Genomic DNA, 21,620 nt, shown 5'->3' on the forward strand with positions numbered 1-21,620 from the left:
GTCCCTGTGTGTGTGTCCCTTTGTGTGTTGTGTTCCTGTATGTGTTCCTGTGTGTGTGTGTTCCTGTGTGTGTGTGTTCCTGGATGTGTGTTCCTCTGTGTGTGTGTGTTCCTTTGTGTGTTTGTGTGTGTGTGCATTCAGTTTGGTACTTGAAATAACAGGGAAAATCTTACTCTTGGTAGATTTGTTCCTTGTCATGACTTTCACTAGTTAGCTCGTCATGCTTCTAGTCCTGGCATCAGCCCAACAGGAAAGCTATGGGTGACTCAGTTCATTTTTGAGTCAGCATCTTACCTGGCCAAGACTGACTGTCTGATTCTGGTGAATTTATGACTGTTTTTGAATGCACTGTGTCCCCCAAAGCCACATTCCCATTCTATTCAGGGCCCTTTTAATACATGATCTAGTCTATGTCTGCACCCTTGTTCTTTGTCTTTGGCTCTCTCTCTCTCTCTCTCTCTCTCTATATATATATATATATATATACATATATATACACACACATATATATATATAGTTCCCCTGCAGCCGCAATGGGCATTCCAGGCGCTCTTCAGTTTAACCTTAGAGTTAAGTGGAACAGACACTAGTTCCCAGACAGTCCTCAGGTAGGTTGAAACACCACACATAAGGTTTTCTGTTATCATTCTGGATTGAGGGAAGCAACTGGGAGCTCATCAAGACTGCACTGCCCCAGGCAGGAGGAGGGTACAGGTGAGTAATACACGACGAAATTTCCTTCCACTCTGTTCTGGATTTTTCCTAATTGCTTGTTAACTTTGTTGCTGTCAATCTGTGTTTGCCTGTTTTCCAGAACTCCTATGAAGTTTTTCAGCTAATTTCTCTTTCTTTTCTTGTCTTCCCATGGGAGAGTTCAGTCCTCCCACCTCACCATTTTGCTGACAACACTGTACATGTTAAATTCTGTCTTCACAATGTTCTCGTGTATCAGTGCATCACAATTTCTGTTACTCTTTCCAAATTTGTTGCATTTTAATTTGTTGATAGGTTTTTCATTTATGAATGATGTGGAGAAGTTAGTAAATTATGTAAAATATGTATCAGTGACATTATGAGAGTACCCTAAAAGTTATATAACTAGCTACAAGGAATCAACACTCAAAGTCCCTTTGCACACTGTACATAGTATCCTAAGGCTATTAATAATTAACTTCCAATAAGCACTTTGCCAAAATGTCTCTTTTCCGTTTTCTGTTCAGGATTTCACCAGTCAGGTCTGTAAAGCATAATAATTTTGCTATGGGAAATGTAAAAGTGGAAATTTATTTTCATTTGAAGTTTTGATTCTTTATTAAGGGGCAACATTTTGAAAAATGCTATTAAACACTTTCAGACTGTGTGATTTGTGTATGTGTGTGTGTTTGTACTGTAAGGTAGTTTTTTCAATTGATGTTTGATTGAGATTATGCCTCATAATAGAAAATTAAAAAAGATTGTTGTTGAAAGTTTCTAGTCTAACTAATAGTCAGTAATTGCTCACCCAATCTCATCATTATATAATTCTTGAAGTTATGCTGATAAAAAGAATCAAACAAGTTAACTGTGTTCAATCATCTCTGACTCCATGGGTACAAGTTTCATCATGTTTCTCTTACAATGTCTCTGCTAACACTGGACAGTGCATCTCGGGTGTTATACTCTTGTTATTAATAATATTTGAAGGGAGAAGAAAAAAATCCCTGTTTCCCTACTCAGAGGAGCAACAGACAATGGATCCCAAAGGCCAGAAGGTGAAGCTTAATGATGGCCACTTCATTCCTGTCCTGGGATTTGGAACCTATGCACCTCCAGAGGTAACAGTACTGGTTGTGGGTTGAGATATAAATAGCAGTGGATGTGACATGAGCAGAAGGGACTTGGGTTGTCAAGCACTGAGCTCCTGTGTGACTCTGGGAGGGTCACGTGGTTCCATCAACCAGGCTAGAACCATTTCCTATGAAAGAGGAGAAAGCATTCAGCCTTCACTCTGCATCATGGTCTGAAGCTGTGCTCACCTGCAGATTACTCTGGGTTCCCTTCCAGTTTCCATCTCTTTCCCAGCTTGGCAGAAGAGGTGAGACTCAGCTGTCAAGAATACTGTCAGCTGCTTTGCTTTGAAGGTGATTGCAATGGTGAGGTTTTTCTGTATATTTAATGAATTCCAGAACTCTTTCCTCCTTCCAAAAAGCCATGACACAGAGAAGTATTTGAGGTGGGAGGTCCTGTAGATGAGGTGAATGAAAAATAATGGGAATGAGTTGCTTTTATACTGTGGAGTGCCTGCTAGATGGCAGGCAAGAAACACTCTAGCTGTGTTTTGCCTTATATTTTTGTTTCTGCTTGGAAATTTATTCTCAGAGAAAATATACTCTCATTTGAAGGCAAAAGTTACTACCTTACTGGCCAGGTTTTATAATGTTTTCTTGGGCTTCCCTGGGTAGTTCAAATTTTAAAGAATCTTCCTGCAATGTGGATGATCTGAGTTTGATCCCTGGGTCGGGAAGATCCCCTGGAGAAGGAAATGGCAACCCACTCCAATATTCTTGTGGAGAATCCCGTGGACAGAGGAGCCTGATGGGCTACAATCCATGTGGTCACAAAGACTTGGATATGACTGAATAACTAACACTTTAACACTTTGAAATGGGAAAGATTCTGAATTATATAAAAAGAAATGGAATATTATTCAGCATTAAAATGAAGCTAATCTTGCCATTTGCAACCTCACAGATGGATGGTGAGACTTTAAGGGAAGCAAAACCAGCCAGAAATAGAAAGACAAATACTGCATAATCTCCTTGTAGCTAGAATCTAAAAAAGTAGAACTCATAAAGGCAGAGAATAGAGGTGTGGTGCCCAGAAGCTGGTGTCAAGCCTGGGAAAAATGTTAAGTTGTTGGTTAAGGGTACAAACCATCAGTTATAAGATGAATATTCATGGAGACCTGATGTAAAGCACTGTGACTATACTTAGAAATAATGGGATATATCTTTAGTTTTGTAGACTAGATCTTATGTCTTCTTACAAACACCCAATAAAGTTAGGTGTGTGAGGTGATGGAACTGTTACCTAGGTTGATTTTGGTAATCCATTAAGAGTGGATACTTACATTGGTAAGAATAATCATGGGAAATGGTGGACTGGTTGAGGCTCAAACTTGAATCAAGCTCAAGCTGGGAGAAAGATCAATAACCTCAGAATGGAGATGATGCCACCCTACTGGCAGAAGGGAAAAGGAACTAGAGAACCTCTTGATGAAGGTGAAAGAGGGAGTGAATAGCTGACTTAAAATTAATCATTCAAATACTAAGATCATATCAACTAGTCCCATCACTTCATGGCAAATAAATGGGGGAGAAATGGAAGCAGTGGCAGACTTTATTTTCTTGGACTCCAAATCATTGTGGACAGTGACTGTAGCCAGGAAATTAAAAGGCAATTACTCTTCAGGAGAAAAGCTATGAGAAACCTAGACATCATCTTAAAAAGCAGAGACACTGGCTTGTGGACAAAGGTTCATATAGTCAAAGCTATGGCTTTTCCAGTCGTTATGTATGGATGTGAATGGATGGATTTCATGAACCAAGAGTTTGATGCATCCGTGGTGAGCATGACACTACCTTACTTTGAACATGATGTGTTTATCTTGTCTTTCACCCTTTCAAGTTGAGCGTATTTGGTGGCTCTCCTTCTGGATGTGTCTAAGCCTCGTACCTATACAGGGACTTGGGAAAACTTTCTTCCACTCTCCCCTGTCTTCATATGTGGCTGCAGACCGATCTTATCCATTAAGAAAGGTTTACTTAGAACACTTGATTTCAAGTCACAGAAATCAACTCAAACCACCCAATGCAAAATAGCTTAGTGGTCTATATAGATGGCAAGTTCCAGCCACAGACAGAAATGATGGTTGCAGTACTCTACAGATGTGTCTCCTTTTCCTATCCCTGATAAGGCACTACTCATTGTTTACTTTATTTTTACTGAACATTTTCCATTGGTGGGAAATTTGACCTTGGAGCAGTTCAAGGCTCATGGTCATGAATATATTTCTGGGTCTTCCATATTCCTTGTCAACCTAATGAGAGCCTTGTTGGTTCATGTGCCTGTCCTGGGGCACCTGATGCTCAGAGGGAAAAGAAAGTCTGATTATCTAGACCAGGTCAAGATAGCAAATTTTATTCTGGAAATAAAGCCATGTAACTTACTGCCATTCCCAGCTCATAGAGGCATTTGGAAACAGGTAAGTACAAGAACAGACAAAATTCACAGAAGTCACAGGAAGTCCCTTTTAAGACCTAGAAAAATTGTACTTATTACAACATACATTAAATGTAAGATATTAGAATAAGTCTCCCTCCTAAAGACATTGCTTATATACACAAATCATTTTGCAAATATTATCTAATATCTAGGAAGTTGTAAACCTACCTCATGCAGTTTTAATCCCTGGTGCCAGGCAGCCTTGCTGACTGTGAAGAAATTATTTTGTGACATCTCTAAAATGACTGCTTTTATTGTAACCAGGGGAGGAATTATACCCAAAAGATGAAAATGGAAAATGATAGCTGACTCAGTGGATTTCTGTCGCACATGGGAGGTGAGTATGAGGAGTAGAGAGACCAGGGAGGAGCCAGGAGAGGGGGAACCTCCTTCACTTCTTCCACCTGTGAGAATGGGCCGTGGACCATCAGACTCAGCAGATCCTAAATCTAAGGGCTGGGATGCTGGGTTTGTGGGGAGGAAACCATTGCTGAAATGTTTACAGAGAGGAATGGAGGAGGAGAATATGGGACAATGCAGACAGGCATCTCTTTCCTTCTGTGTGATATGTCTTCTCCAGGGTTCAAGGAGCAGACAATATTTCTTTTTATATCATGTCTTCTTCCCCTCTTTCCTCCTTGATAATAGATGCTAATTCTTGATGGATGACACTTTTTACAGATATTTTTTCAGCTTTTATTCTTGTTCTATTGCCCATTCCAAGTGACTATTCACCACCCCTCCCTCCCAGGCCCTGGAGAAGTGTAAGGACGCAGGGCTGGCCAAATCGATCGGGGTGTCCAGCTTCAACCACAAGCAGCTGGAGAAGATCCTGAACAAGCCAGGGCTCAAGTACAAGCCTGTCTGCAACCAGGTGAGCAGCTCAGCTCCACTCCCTCCTGCACTTCAGAACCTCCTTCTTGCCCTGGAGCCTGATGTCTGTCTGTCCTCCCCCCCTGTTCATCTGACCATTGTGGACAGAACATTCTAAACAGCTGAGTTCCTGTCTGGATGGTGTGTATAAAATCCAAAGTGGTATCTCTGTCTCTATATCTGGGCAGAAAAGTGCAGAGATCTTCCTGGTAGAACCCAGAAGTAGAGGAAGGAGGTATTTCCCCGAGATGAAAGGATGGCCAGATGACAGGGCGAAAGTGCCCTGGAGTGAACTTTGTACAGGAAGGAAAACCATGAAAATGTGGAATGGGAAATAAATTGATAAAGAGGCAAATCAGCTGAGATGGTGTTGAGGGTTTGTGTGGGGTTCTGATGGCTGAATCCTTAATCTTGGTGTCGCAGTGTTTATGTCTTTAACAGGGAGCACAGTCGACAAAAATGTGTTGGAGATGGTGAAAATCATTCAGGTTAGAGGGTGACATTAAAGGCTCATCAGGATGGGGAATACATGCAAATCCATGGCTGATTCATGTCAATGTATGACAAAACCCACTAGAATATTGTAAAGTAATTAGCCTCCAACTAATAAAAATAAATGAAAAAAAAAATAAAGGTTCATCGTGATGCTAACACTCTATGAATTTTACTCATGAATATCTACTCAAATGTAGAGCCCATCTTTTGGTTAGTCGATCTCGGACTGGTTCTTCCATCTATGTCCATCGTAAATTAAGTGTAAATACAAACTTTTCTCTATTTCTCTGTTGATAATAATATTTCCAATTTACTGTCATAGTTTTTCCTTTATCATTTTTTAAACTTTTCCCCTTTCTCTGTCATTTAATATTACATTTCCATAATACGTGACACTCTTTTCTATTGGTTTTCTACAGGTGGAATGTCACCCTTATCTCAGTCAGAGGAAACTGTTGGATTTCTGCAAGTCACATGATATTGTTCTTGTTGCCTATAGTGCTCTGGGATCCCAAGGAGTAAAAGGATGGTATTGAACTCTAATGAAAGCAACAAGGAGTTTATGTAAAATTCAATATTTGATGAGATAGTTTAAATCATACAATACTCAGATAACTCTCATAGGCAGAGGGGAGAGAGAGGAGTAATGGAATGAATTCTTCTCTTTTATCTTCCCATCACCCAGCCAATTTTTCTAGATTGTATTAGCTTGTATACTCATGAATAACAAATGTCTGCATTATAATCTATATATAATCCCCCAGTTAAGACCAGCGACACAAGCTTATGTCATGATTTACTTACTAACTAATGAACACATTTTTCAAAATAGGTGTTCCAAGGTTCACTTACCTTATGTCTAAAGTTGAGATAATAGTATTTAACTCCTAGGTTTCTATCATGATTGAAAAAAAAGTTCAATTTGAACCATTTTTGTAAGCATGTATAGTATAATAAAGATGAAATAAATGTCTCTTATTTTGATACCTGTCAATTTTTACAATACCTTAGAAAAAAATTGAAATTTACAAACAATTCTGTGTCTTTCCTTCTACTTCTCTATTCATGCCCTTGATTATTTAAGAAAAAACACCCCTGAAAATTAAAGGAAAAAAATCCATGAGTTTGGCAGTCCTGGTCTCAACTCAATATTGCCTCTGAATCACCTGCAGAGCTTTGTAAACACAGAGTAGGAGGTGACACAGTTGAGGTTCTGATTCAGTTTGTTTTCAGCTCAGCCATGGAATTTGTATTTCTTACACGATCCCAGTTGATAGTGATGATGCTGGTCAATGAACTATACTTTGAGAAGCCCTGGTCTAGAGTGAACCTCTTGTTCTGTTTGGGAAAATATTCAGAAACTGAGTATTTAGTCTCAGCTCCTCAGCATTTCTGAATTTCCTTCCAGGGTGAACCTGAACCACCCCGTTCTCTTGGAGGATTAGTTCTCTCTGCCATTGCCCCAAAACACAAGAAAACCCCAGCTCTGGTTGCCCTTCACTACCAGAAATAACGTGGGGTTTTGGTTTTGGCCAAGGGTAACAACAAGGAGTGGATCAAAGAGAACATGCAGGTGATGACGAGTGGGGCTGTGGGCGAGGGCTCCTAGGGAATATCTTTCACGAGGGTCATTCTTTGTCCAGCCCTCAGACTACCTTTGGGTCAAAACGAGTTACCTGATCTTTCCCTGTGTGTGAATGCCTGGTAGTTTTCTCCTCCTGCTGTGGCAATAGGAGAGGCATTATGGCTGAAAGCGTTATGGTTGGACAGAAAATGGAGATTTTAGCTTGAGCATTACCTTTGCAATATATTCTGTCATTTTATGCAAATGACATCTTATTTTCTTCATTCTCAATTATGCAGTTGTATTATGTGGGTTTTTTTTAATATATATATACTGTTTGATCTGCTCTAATAAAACACCATAGGTTGAGTGGCTGAGGAAAAAAACTGGAATTTGTTTTTCACATTCTGAAGCAGGAGATCTGAGATCAGAGTGCCTGTGTGGTCAGGTGAGGCTGTTCCTCCAATTCACAGGTTACACCTTGTATCTTAACATGGTGGAAGGGAGCAAAGAGCTCCCCCAATTCTCTTATATGAATATGATGTTGTTTATTTTTTTATTTTTTTCATTTATTTTTATTAGTTGGAGGATAATTACTTTACAATATTGTAGTGGTTTTTGCCATACATTGACATGAATCAGCCATGGATTTACATGTGTTCCCCATCCCGATTTCCCTCCCACCTCCCTCCCCATCCCATCCCTCTGGGTCTTCCCAGTGCACCAGCCCTGAGCACTTGTCTAATGCATCCAACCTGGGCTGGTGATCTGTTTCACACTTGATAGTATACTTGTTTCAATGCTATTCTGTCAGAACATCCCACCCTTGCCTTCTCCCACAGAGTCCAAAAGTCTGTTCTATACTTCTGTGTCTCTTTTTTCTGTTTTGCATATAGGCTTATCATTACCATCTTTTAAAATTCCATATATATGCATTAGTATACTGTATTGGTCTTTATCTTTCTGGCTTACTTCACTCTGCATAATGGGTTCCAGTTTCATACATCTCATCAGAACTGATTCAAATGAATTCTTTTTAATGGCTGAGTAATATTCCATTGTGTATATGTACCATAGCTTCCTTATCCATTCGTCTGCTGATGGGCATATAGGTTGCTTCCATATCCTGGCTATTACAAACACTGCTGTGATGAACACTGGGGTGCACGTGTCTCTTTTAGATCTGGTTTCCTCGGTGTGTATGCCCAGGAGTGGGATTGCTGGCTCATATGGCAGTTCTATTTTGTTCATGAGGGCTCCACCTTAATGATGTAATCATCTCTCAAAGGATTCATTTCTAACAGCATCAACATGTGAATATGAGGGCAGAAAAATTATGGCAGTGATCTTTAACTTTCAAACCATTTTGTTTTTGTTTTGCCTTTCCCTGAATACTAATAAGATTTCATCTTCATACATTTAATCATCTTGATTTTCTGTTTTTGTAAAGTTTCTCTTCAAGACTTTGTTCATTTTTGCTAGGTTTTCTATACTTTGTTTTCTGTGTAGGAGACCATTATTGTACCTATAGTCATAACTGTATGGAAACTCCCCAGTTTCAGGATTTAATGCAGAGATGATTTATGCATCTCTTGATTCTGTGGTTTGACAATCAATCTGCACTCAGCTAAGCTGTCGTCCTCTAGGCTGGGCTCTCCTGTGCTTTTGCAGTTCAATGCTGAGCAGCTGGGCAGTTCTGCTTTAGCAGGTGGATGAGGCTCCTGTCAGAGGAGCCTCCACCCTTCTCTGTATAGTTTTTATGAATATTTGACTAGACTGGGACAACTAAGCTGGTCTTCATCTCAGCACAGTGCTATGATCCCAAGTCAGTGATTAGGGAAATAGTCCTCTTCCTGTCTGGGCTCAGATCTGGGTCATCTCTTCTTCTGGGAAATATCACTGTCCAATGCAGGTTGTAGGTCAGGCCAAGTCAAGGGGAACAGAAATTGTCCCCTGATCAACTGTTTCTGTGTTTCCATTTAAATTTGGTTCTGTAATCTAGCTGGAAATGATTATCTAAGATAATATGAAAATGGATGCACAGAGGAGGAGCCAAGATGGTAGAGGAATAGGATGGGGAGACCACTTTCTCCACTACAAATTCATCAAAAGAACATTTGAATGCTGAGCAAGCTTCACAAAACAACTTCTGACCGCTAGCAGAAGATATCAGGTGCTCAGAAAAGCAGCCCATCGTCTTCGAAAGGAGGTAGGACAAAATATAAAAGATAAAAAGAGAGACAAAAGAGCTAGGGATGGAGATCCGTCCCAGGAAGGGAGTCATAATAGAGGAAGTTTCCAAACACCAGGAAACCCTGTCACAGGCGGGTCTGGGGGAAGTTTTCGAATCTCGGAGGGCAATCTAACTGGGAGGAAAAAATAAATAAAACTCACATATTACATGCCTAAAAGCAACTCCCAGCAGAAAAGTACCCCAGATGCCCGCATCCACCACCAGCAAGTGGGGGCGGAATGGAGAGGAGCAGGCGGCATTGCTTAGGGTAAGGACAGGACCTGAATGCCCTGAGGGCAATTGGAGGGAGTGAACGTGAGATAGCAACTTAAACTGGGATAGCAAGAGAGAGAGAGAAAATTAACTGGCCTGAACACACTGCCGGCCATTTGCAGAACAAAGGGACTGAGCAATTCCAGAGAACAGCTAGCCTGCTGTGGACCGGCCCATCCCCGTCGGAGGCAGGAGGCAGGGGGCAGGGGAAAGGGGCAAACTCGGCCCCAGAGATGGCACCCCCTACCAAACTGCAAAGAAGCCTCCCGTTTCTAACCAAAGACTTCCCAAGATTCTGGATGGTCGACATCCGCAGGGAGGGTCGCGGCTAGAGGCCAGCTCCCGAGAATAGACACAAGCTGCACGCACCCAACTGGTGCGCGGGGAAACTGAGGCTGGGACCGCGGAGGGGAGAAGGCGCCGCACCAGGGGAGAGTGAGCTCGTCAAGCTCCTGGCGGCCTGAGCTGCTCAGGCCAGTGAAGGCACAAAACTCAGGCCCAACCGAGTCCGTGCTTTGGTGGAATACCCGAAAACAGGAACCGCATGCAACACAGGGCCCGCTCCATATAGAGCAGCCGGGGGCCTGAGCAGTGTAGACGGGGAGAGCACACACCCGTGAGCAGGGGCAAACCCAGTGTGGCTGGAGCATTGTGAGTGCTACCCACACACAGCAATATCTGTCTGCAGCACCCCTCCCTCCCCGCAGCACGACTGAACCAGCGAACCTAACCAAGAGACCACCTCCGCCCGCCTGTGTCAGGGTGGAAATTAGACACTGAAGAGACCTGCAAACAGAAGCCAAATAAACAAAGGGAACCACTTCAGAAGGGACCTGTGCAACAGATTAAAATCCCTGTAGATAACACCGACTACACCGGAAGGGGCCTATAGGTATCGAGAATTGTAAGCTGGAATGAGGAGCTATCTGAAACTGAACCGAAACCACACTGACCACAACAGCTCCAGAGAAATTCCTAGATATATTTTTACTTTTTTAAAAAATTTTTCTTTTCTTTTTTAATTTTTTCTCTTGTATTTTCTTATAAAATTCCCCATTACTCCCCCATTACTCCTTAACTTTCATTTTCATATACTTTTACTATTTTTTTTTTTACTTTTTAAAATTTTTTTTTTTTTGCTATTTTTTTAATTAGGAAAAAAAATTTTTTCCTGTTTTATTTTTTTCTCTTATTTTCTTTTAAAGTCCTCTATTACTTCTCTATTACTCCTTAATTTTCATTTTCATTTCACTATAACCTTGCAAAAAAAAAGAAACCATATTTTTAAACTAAACTTCAAAAATATTTCTAAAATTTTTTGTGTTTTTGCATTTGTTTTTAATATTGTATTTTTAAGAGTCTAACCTCTACTCTAGATTTTTAATCTTTGTTTTTCATTATTTGATATCAATTTTGGACATTTAAGAATCCAATATTCAGTACCCATTTTTACTCAGGAGTGTGCTGATTACTCTCTCCCACTTTTGACTCTCCGTTTTCAACCTCAGAACACCTCTATTTCCTCCCTTCCCCTTCTCTTCCCAATCCAATTCTGTGAATTTCTGTGGGTGTCTTGGCTACAGAGAACACTTTGGGAACAGAGAACTGCGTAGATCTGTCTCTCTTCTCTTGAGTCCCCCCTTTCCTCCTCCTGCTCATCTGTATCTCCCTCCTCCCTCTCCTCTTCTTCATGTAACTCTGTGAACCTCTCTGGGTGTCCCTCATGGTGGAGAATCTCTTCACCATTAACCTAGAAGTTTTATTATCAGTGCTGTATAGTTGGAGAAGTCTTGAGACTACTGGAAGAATAAAACTGGAATCCAGAGGCAAGAGACTTAAGCCCAAAACCTGAGAACACCAGAAAACTCCTGACTACATGGAACATTAAGTAATAAGAGACCATCCAAAAGCCTCCATACCTACACTGAAACCAACCACCACCCAAGAGCCAGTACGTTCCAGAGCAAGACATACCACACAAATTCTCCAGCAACGCAGGAACATAGCCCTGAGCGTCAACATACAGGCTGCCCAAAGTCACACCTAACACATAGACCCATCTCAAACTCATTACTGGACCCTCCATTGCACTTCAGAGAGAAGAAATCCAGTTCCACGTGCCAGAACACTGATGCAAGCTTTCCTAACCAGGAAACCTTGACAAGCCAATCGTCCAACCCCACCCACTGGGTGAAACCTCCACATTAAAAAGGAACCACAGACCTCCAGAATACAGAAAGCCCAGTCCAGAAACAGCAATCTAAACAAGATGAAAAGGCAGAGAAATACCCAACTGTTAAAGGAACATGAAAAGTGCCCAACAAGTCAAACAAAAGAGGAAGAGATAGGGAATCTACCTGAAAAAGAATTTAGAATAATGATAATAAAAATGATCCAAAATCTTGAAAGCAAAATGGAGTTACAGATAAATAGCCTGGAGACAAAGATTGAGAAGATACAAGAAATGTTTAATAAGGACCTAGAAGAAATAAAAAAGAGTCAATTAAAAATGAATAATGCAATAAATGAGATCAAAAACACTCTGGAGGGAACCAACAGCAGAATAACGGAGGCAGAAGATAGGATAAGTGAGGTAGAAGATAAAATGGTGGAAATAAATGAAACAGAGAGGAAAAAAGAAAAAAGGATCAAAAGAAATGAGGACAACCTTAGGGATCTCTCGGACAATGTGAAACACCCCAACGTTCGAATCATAGGAGTCCCAGAAGAAGAAGACAAAAAGAAAGGCCACGAGAAAATACTTGAGGAGATAATAGCTGAAAACTTCCCTAAAATGGGGAAGGAAATAGTCACACAAGTCCAAGAAACCCAGAGAGTCCCAAACAGGATAAACCCAAGGCGAAACACCCCAAGTCACATATTAATCAAATTAACAAAGATCAAACACAAAGAACAAATATTAAAAGCAGCAAGGGAGGAACAACAAATAACACACAAAGGGATTCCCATAAGGATAACAGCTGATCTATCAATAGAAACCCTTTAGGCCAGAAGGGAATGGCAGGACATACTTCAAATAATGAAAAAGAATAACCTACAACCTAGATTACTGTACCCAGCAAGGATCTCATTCAGATATGAAGGAGAATTCAAAAGCTTTACAGATAAGCAAAAGCTGAGAGAATTCAGCACCACCAAAGCAGCTCTTCAACAAATGCTAAAGGATCTTCTCTAGACAGGAAACACAGAAAGGTTGTATAAACACGAACCCAAAACACAAAGTAAATGGCAACGGGACAATACCTATCAATAATTACCTTAAATGTAAATGGGTTGAATGCCCCAACCAAAAGACAAAGATTGGCTGAATGGATACAAAAACAAGACCCCTATATATGCTGTCTACAAGAGACCCACCTCAAAACAAGGGACACATACAGACTAAAGTGAAGGGCTGGAAAAAATATTTCATGCAAACCGAAACCAAAAGAAAGCAGCAGTCGCAATACTCATATCAGATACGATAGACGTTAAAATAAAGGCTGTGAAAAGAGACAAAGAAGGACACTACATAATGATCAAAGGATCAATCCAAGAAGAAGATATAACAATTATAAATATATATGCACCCAACATAGGAGCACCACAATATGTAAGGCAAACGCTAATGAGTATGAAAGAGGAAATTAATAGTAACACAATAATAGTGGGAGACTTTAATACCCCACTCACAACTATGGATAGATCAACTAAACAGAAAATTAACAAGGAAACACAAACTTTAAATGACACAATAGACCAGCTAGGCCTAATTGATATCTATAGGACATTTCACCCCAAAACAATCAACTTCACCTTTTTCTCAAGTGCACACGGAACCTTCTCCAGAATAGATCACATTCTTGGCCATAAATATAGCCTTGGTAAATTTGAAAAAATTGAAATCATTCCAGTCATCTTTTCTGACCACAGTGCAGTAAGATTAGATCTCAATTATAGGAAAAAAAATATTAAAAATTCAAACATATGGAGGCTAAGTAACATGCTTCTGAATAACCAACAAATCATAGAAGAAATAAAAAAAGAAATCAAAATATGTATAGAAACGAATGAAAATGAAAACATAACAACCCCAAATCTATGGGACACTGTAAAAGCCGTGCTAAGGGAAAGGTTCATAGCATTACAGGCTTACCTCAAGAAACAAGAAAAAAGTCAAATAAATAACCTAACCCTACACCTAAAGCAACTAGAGAAGGAAGAAATGAAGAACCCCAGGGTTAGTAGAAGGAAAGAAATCTTAAAAATTAGGGCAGAAATAAATGCAAAAGAAACTAAAGAGACCATAGCAAAATAAACAAAGCTAAAAGCTGGTTTTTTGAAAAAATAAACAAAATTGACAAACCATTAGCAAGACTCATTAAGAAACAAAGAGAGAAGAACCAAATTAACAAAATTAGAAATGAAAATGGAGAGATCATGACAGACAACACTGAAATACAAAGGATCATAAGAGACTACTACCAGCAGCTCTATGCCAATAAAATGGACAACTTGGAAGAAATGGACAAATTCTTAGAAAAGTATAACTTTCAAAAACTGAACCAGAAAGAAATAGAGGATCTTAACAGACCCACCACAAGCAAGGAAATCAAAATTGTAATCAGAAATCTTCCAGGAAGCAGAAGCCCAGGACCAGATGGCTTCACAGCTGAATTCTACCAAAAATTTAGAGAAGAGCTAACACCTATCTTACTCAAACTCTTCCAGAAAATTGCAGATGAAGGTAAACTTCCAAACTCCTTCTATGAGGCCACCATCACCCTAATTCCAAAAGCAGACAAAGATGCCATAAAAGAAGAAAACTACAGGCCAATATCACTGATGAACATAGATGCAAAAATCCTTAACAAAATTCTAGCAAACAGAATCCAACAACATATTTAAAAAATCATACACCATGACCAAGTGGGCTTTATCCCAGGAATGCAAGGATTCTTTAATATCCGCAAATCAATCAATGTAATACACCACATTAACAAATTGAAAGATAAAAACTATATGATTATCTCAATAGGTGCAGAGAAAGCCTTTGACAAAATTCAACATCCATTTATGATTAAAACTCTCCAAAAAGCAGGAATAGAAGGAACATACCTCAATATCATCAAAGCTATATATGACAAACCCACAGCAAGCATTACCCTCAATGGTGAAAAATTGAAAGCATTTCCTCTGAAATCAGGAACAAGACAAGGGTGCCCACTCTCACCACTACCATTCAACATAGTTTTGGAAGTTTTGGCCACAGCAATCAGAGCAAAAAAATAAATAAAAGGAATCCAGATTAGAAAAGAAGTAAAACTCTCACTGTTTGCAGATGACATGATCCTCTACATAGAAATCCCTGAAGACTCCACCAGAAAATTACCAGAACTAATCAATGAATATAGTAAAGTTGCAGGATATAAAATTAACACACAGAAATCCCTTGCATTCCTATACACTAACAATGAGAAAACAGAAAGAGAAATTAAGGAAACAATACCATTCACCATTGCAACAAAAAGAATAAAATACTTAGGAGTATATCTACCTAAAGAAAGAAAAGACCTATACATAGAAAACTATAAAACACTGATGAAAGAAATCAAAGAGGACACAAACAGATGAAGAAATATACCGTGTTCATGGATTGTAAGAATCAATATTGTCAAAATGGCTATTCTACCCAAAGCAATCTATAGATTCAATGTAATCCCTATCAAGCTACCAACGGTATTTTTCACAGAACTAGAACAAATAATTTCACAATTTGTATGGAAATGCAAAAAATCTCGAATAGCCAAAATAATCTTGAGAAAGAAGAATGGAACTGGAGGAATCAACCTGCCTGACTTCAGACTCTACTACAAAGCCACAGTCATCAACACAGTATGGTACGGACACAAGACAGAATACAGATCAATGGACAGAATAGAAAGCCTGAGATAAATCCATGAACCTATACACCTTATCTTTGACAAAGGAGGCAAGGATATACAATGGCAAAAAGACAACCTCTTTAACAAGTGGTGCTGGGAAAACTGGTCAACCACTTGTAAAAGAATGAAACTAGAACACTTTCTAACACCATACACAAAAATAAACTCAAAATGGATTAAAGATCTAAATGTAAGACCAGAAACAATAAAACTCCTAGAGGAGAACATAGGCAAAACACTCTCTGACATAAATCACAGCAAGATCCTCTATGACCCACCTCCCAGAATATTAGAAACAAAAACAAAACTAAACAAATGGGACCTAATGAAACTTAAAAGCTTTTGCACAACAAAGGAAACTATAAGCAAGGTGAAAAGACAGCCCTCAGATTGGGAGAAAATAATAGCAAATGAAGAAACAGACAAAGGATTAATCTCAAAAATATACAAGCAGCTCCTGTAGCTCAATTCCAGAAAAAAAAATGACCCAATCAAAAAATGGGCCAAAGAACTAAACAGACATTTCTCCAAAGAAGACATACAGATGGCTAACAAACACATGAAAAGATACTCAACATCACTCATTATCAGAGAAATGCAAATCAAAACCACAAAGAGGTACCATTACATGCCAGACAGGATGGCTGCTATCCAAAAGTCTACGAGCAATAAATGCTGGAGAGGGTGTGGAGAAAAGGGAACCCTCTCACACTGTTGGTGGGAATGCAAACTAGTACAGCCGTTATGGAGAACAGTGTGGAGATTTCTTAAAAAACTGGAATTAGAACTGCCATATGACCCAGCAATCCCACTTCTGGGCATACACACTGAGGACACCAGATCTGAAAGAGACATTTGCACCCCAATGTTCATTGCAGCACTGTTTATAATAACCAGGACATATCAATATTGTCAAAATGGCTATACTACCCAAAGCAATCTATAGATTCAATGCAATCCCTATCAAGCTACCAATGGTATTTTGATGAGCAATATAGATGCTCATCAGCAGACGAATGGATAAGGAAGCTGTGGTACATATACACCATGGAATATTACTCAGCCATTAAAAAGAATTCATTTGAATCAGTTCTAATGAGATGGATGAAACTGGAGCCCATCATACAGAGTGAAGTAAGCCAGAAAGATAAAGACCAATACAGTATACTAACACATATATATGGAATTTAGAAAGATGGTAACAATAACCCTATATGCAAAACAGAAAAAGAGACAGAGATGTACAGAACAGACTTTTGGACTCTGTGGGAGAAGGCGAGGGTGGGATGCTTTGAGAGAACAGCATCGAAACATGTATATTGTCTAGGGAGAAACAGATCACCAGCCCAGGCTGGATGCATGAGACAAGTGCTCGGGCCTGGTGCATTGGGAAGACCCAGAGGAATCAGGTGGAGAGGGAGGTGGGAGGGGGGATTGCGATGGGGAATACATGTAAATCCATGGCTGATTCATGTCAATGTATGACAAAAACCACTATAATATTGTGAAATAATTAGCCTCCAACTAATAAAAATAAATGAAAAAAAAAAAGAGAATGGATGCACATATGTTTAAATATTTTTAAATGTGAAGCTAAGGTTTCATATTTCCTCACAGATTTTCATTGTCAATTCAGTCATATATCAAGTGTCCGTCAGTACATTTCTGTTGTCTCTTTTCTATTTAATTTATTCAGTTTTCTGCATCATGTTATTAAAGTGGAAAAGAAGTCTTGTTTTTCAGAATGGTAATTTTTTATTTTTTAAAGCTGTCTTGGCTGCTTTTGATTAGATTTTTTTTAAAAATTTAACATTTAGTATCACTTTACTAACTTCTAGGAAAGAATACATGCTCAAGTCTTTGTTTCATGTTGCATTGAAACATTAGATCACTTTGGAGAAAATGAATTTCTTTACAAAATTGAGCTTTTCATTTCATGATTATGATGTGAAATTTTAATTACTTAGGTGTTCTTTAATGTTTAAACACTTTCCATAACTTTCTCCACTAAGCCATTTACATAAAGTTTTTGTTAGATTTATTCATAGATAATGAGTAAGTTTTATATCAGATTCCTGAACAGGCTTTCAAGGGGGAGCCTCCTCCCTACACTACTTTAGCTGATCGCTGTTACCCTTACAGCATGTTGGGAAGAGTTAATCAGTCTAATGTTTGCTCAATTGCAGTTATCAAGTTAGGAGTGTCTGAAGGCAGTGTGATTGGAAAAGGATGATTTTAGTTTGTTTTCTGTCTGAAAATAGAAAGATAGAAAGATAAGGGACTGATGCACTGTAATGTTTGTGAGGTGGACAGAGAAGGAGAAGGTGTGGGAAGGAGAGGTGAGAACTCAGCAGAGGTTCCCAGGCTTGTTCTCCTGAAAGCTGAGGACAGACATGGCTTCCCTGCCCCCTCTTCTTGTCTCCATCCAGCTGGAAAATCCTCCAGTCCCCAGGGGGAGACTGGCTCCTTGAGGGAGAAGTAATGAGATTGTTCCTTCCTTCCAGGTGTTTGAATTTGAACTGACTCCAGAAGACATGAAAGCATTTGATGGCCTCGACAGAAATAGAAGATATTGTGATTTTCAACTGTAAGTGACTTGCAGATGTTTCACCCACACACTGTTTTCTGTAGCAGGTGGGTCAGCAGGGGAAATAAGCTTTTCAAAAGCATAATTCTAGAAAGACAGTGCTGATTTCCTGCTTAGGAGTAACCGGGGACTTTCTGCAAACCTCACACCAGAGGTTTCCTCCAGGGTTCCATCTTTGACCAACAGCAGTGTGATGGGCCCAGGACAACTCATCAGTAAAATCCCCAGAGTTGACATCGTGGTGAATTCACTCCTTTGTGCCCCAGTTCCCTGTGCCTGGTGCACCTCCTCTCAGTGCTCAGAACCCAGGGAACACAAAGGGCACAGTGCCTGCAGCCAACTATTCTTTCAGCGACCTGTGAACATGGTTAATCTTTATTTATTTTTTTTTGCATAAGGGAAAATGATTATATTAATAATAACTATGTATTAATGAATCCATCAAGGATTACATTCTTGTTTTGTTCTGCTTAGTCGCTTATTCATGCCCAAATCTTGGGACTTTGTGGAATGAATCGCAACAGGCTCCTCAATCCATGGGATTCCCCAGGCAGGAATATGGAAGCGGGTTGCCATTTCCTTCTCCAGGGAACCTTGGGGATCAAGGGGTCAAACCCATGTCTCTTGCTTGGCAAGTGGATCCTTTACCACTGAGCCACCTGGGAAGCTGGCATTCATGTTAATCCTGTGAACACAATTATAAAATGTATTGTTGACATTTTTATTGAGGGGTGTCTCATGAAGGCCAATGTGCAACAGTGCTGTGAAGTCACATGGGCCTGCCCATAAGTGTCTGGTGGATATTCTCATCAATGGACATTTCTTTTCTAAGACACCATCCATTTCTTTCCAATTAATCTCTTCATTGATGTTTTTTAGCTATTACAACTCCCATGTCTTCATCCTTGTATTCTCACAAAGCTGAATTACCAGTAGATCATGAGCTTAACTGACACTGCAGTGAGTGACTTCTGTGTCACCCAGATAGGATCATCTGGGTCTCTGGTTTCTTGAGTAAAGACTCACTCCACTTTAGCTTTTGTTCACCAGAAGTCCTTGGTGGCTCAGATGGTAAAGAATCCGCCTACAGTGCAGGAGACCTGGGTTCAATTCTTGCGTGGGAAGACCCCCTGGAGGAGGGCATGGCAGCCCACTCCAGCATTCTTGCCTGAAAAATCCCATGGACAGAGGAACCTGGTGGGTTACAGTCCATGGCATCACAAACAGTCAGACATGACCGAGCAACTAAGCACACTTTAGAAGTCCATCCCCTGGGGAACCCCCACCTCCTTGACTTTGACTTAGTCACTAACATGATTCCAGTGATTAATTACTGCAGGAGAATATTGGGACTGAAGAGACGGAAGAGAAATTTGGAAGGGAGTTTAGAGAGAAGGGAATACAAATTATTGGTTAACAAAGATTATGCTTCAAATGAAAGATCCCAAAACTCTCCCTATTGTTTGTAAAGCTATATCATGATTCTGATAATGTGGAAGTTGCTCAGCCATGTCCCACTCTTTGGCACCCCATGGACTATACAGTCCATGGAATTTTCCAGGCCAAAATACTGGAGTGGGTAGCCTTTCCTTTCTCCAGGGGATCTTCCCAACCCAGGGCTCAATCCAAGTCTCCCACATTGCAGGGAGATTCTTTGCCAGCTGAGCCACTCTCATGTTCTTATAAAAGACATGATTAATGAAAAAAAGGTGGATAGTTGCATTTCTATACTTAAAGACTTTTAAGTATAACTGTATATTCTCTTTCATTAGGCTGTGAATGCCTAGACTTACACATCTTTGTAGGCCTGGATCAACAGCACAGCTCCTGGCATTTGGAATCATTCAGAATTCACTTTTTAATGAATTGAATTGAAAAGGACATTTTCAGAAAGAAAAGTAGAAACACGGAAAAAGAGGAAAACAGCAGTAATACTAATTGCTGAATAACCAGTGTTTTAATACAGTACAGTATAAATTAAGAAAATAATAATCCCACTCTGTGCTTTATGATTATTCGGGTGCACGTGGTATCTCTCAAATAGATAAGAAGTTCCTTAATGGAGACACTCTGTTTTGGGGGTGCTCAATATCAACTTATTAATGGATTTGTGGAAAAGAGGAGCTAATTTGTTCACTGCGACCCTTCTCATCATCTAGGGACGGAAGTTCCACTTGTGTCTGAAATGATCTCCATAGTTAGACCCAGGTCTTGTGCCCTCTCGGAAGTTATAACCTGAGTCAAACTGCGTATCACTGTGGAATGAATATTATACGTGAATGTTGGGGCTGGACGTGCAGGTGCAGTGTGCACATGGAGCAGACACCTGCATGTGTGCTTTTTGGGGAGGGTGGGGAAAAGGAGGGATGTGTTTGTAGATTGAGAGTTTCAACCCATCCTGACTGCCTCCACAGAGTAATGCTCTCTCTGATGATATGACAGATTTAATAAATTAATCCTCTTCCTTCTCTTTCAGGGGTGTTGGTCACCCTGAGTTTCCATTTTCTGAAGAATATTGACTCTTAGTCTTCCTTCTGGATCTTCAAGAATTTCTTGCTTCTAGGGAAGAGGATTTCTGTACTTGGTGGAGATGCTTAAATGAAGTGTCTGAATGTTTAAAAGCTTGCCTTTCCTTAAAATAAAGAAACAAACAAACAAAAACACAACAGTTTATGAAACAATAAAGACTTCAAAGTAAGAATACTTTTCTTTATGATATTTGAAAAAACATGCAAATTGCAGAATATTTGGAAAACAGAGGGAAAGGTAGGAAATAAAAATAAGCTATGATTAAACCATTTACTAATACTTAACTTTGGTGCATTTTCTTTATGAATCCTATGCAAATGTGTATGTGTGTTTATATACAAAGACAAATAATCTTCAATCTACAGATTGTATATTTAATTTTTAACAGCATAATTATCTTGGTAAGCTAAAATATGATTTTAAAAATCCAGTATTATATTTTTTTTATTATAAAGCAACACATCTTATTCATTTATTCAATTTCTTAATTATCTGCCCATGCTTAGCATTTTGATGACTTCTTATATATTCTCCTAGTATTTCATTAGTTGCCATTCACTCTCATTCAGCAAAGCTTTACTGAATGCTCTTTAGTAATACATTGTTTTATCAATAAATGCTAATTAAAATGAGAAGTTCTTTTTCTCATAAAATGAGAAATTCTTAAGTTTATAGTTTAGTGGAGGATGAGACAGTAAATGAAATCAGGAGAATTTAGCTGTTAGAAATGGGTAAGTGCCTGTTGAGAAATTCTGCACAATCTCTTGCATTTCTGTACATCTGTTAGGCAGAGACACCAACTACCTTACATCTGACACAACTTTTCAATTGTACAAGAAACAGCCTTAAAAGAGAGAT

The 21,620-nt window shown here is 39.5% G+C and overlaps 1 pseudogene; it reads left to right on the forward strand.

Moving 5' to 3' along the window:
* The first annotated feature begins 1,730 nt into the window (after nucleotides 1-1,730).
* Nucleotides 1,731-20,752, forward strand: LOC122448902 (annotated as a pseudogene).
* Nucleotides 20,753-21,620: the final 868 nt, after the last annotated feature.

The sequence above is a fragment of the Cervus canadensis genome, chromosome 10 (assembly GCF_019320065.1).
Source record: "Cervus canadensis isolate Bull #8, Minnesota chromosome 10, ASM1932006v1, whole genome shotgun sequence".
Classification (NCBI taxonomy): Eukaryota; Metazoa; Chordata; class Mammalia; order Artiodactyla; family Cervidae; genus Cervus; species Cervus canadensis.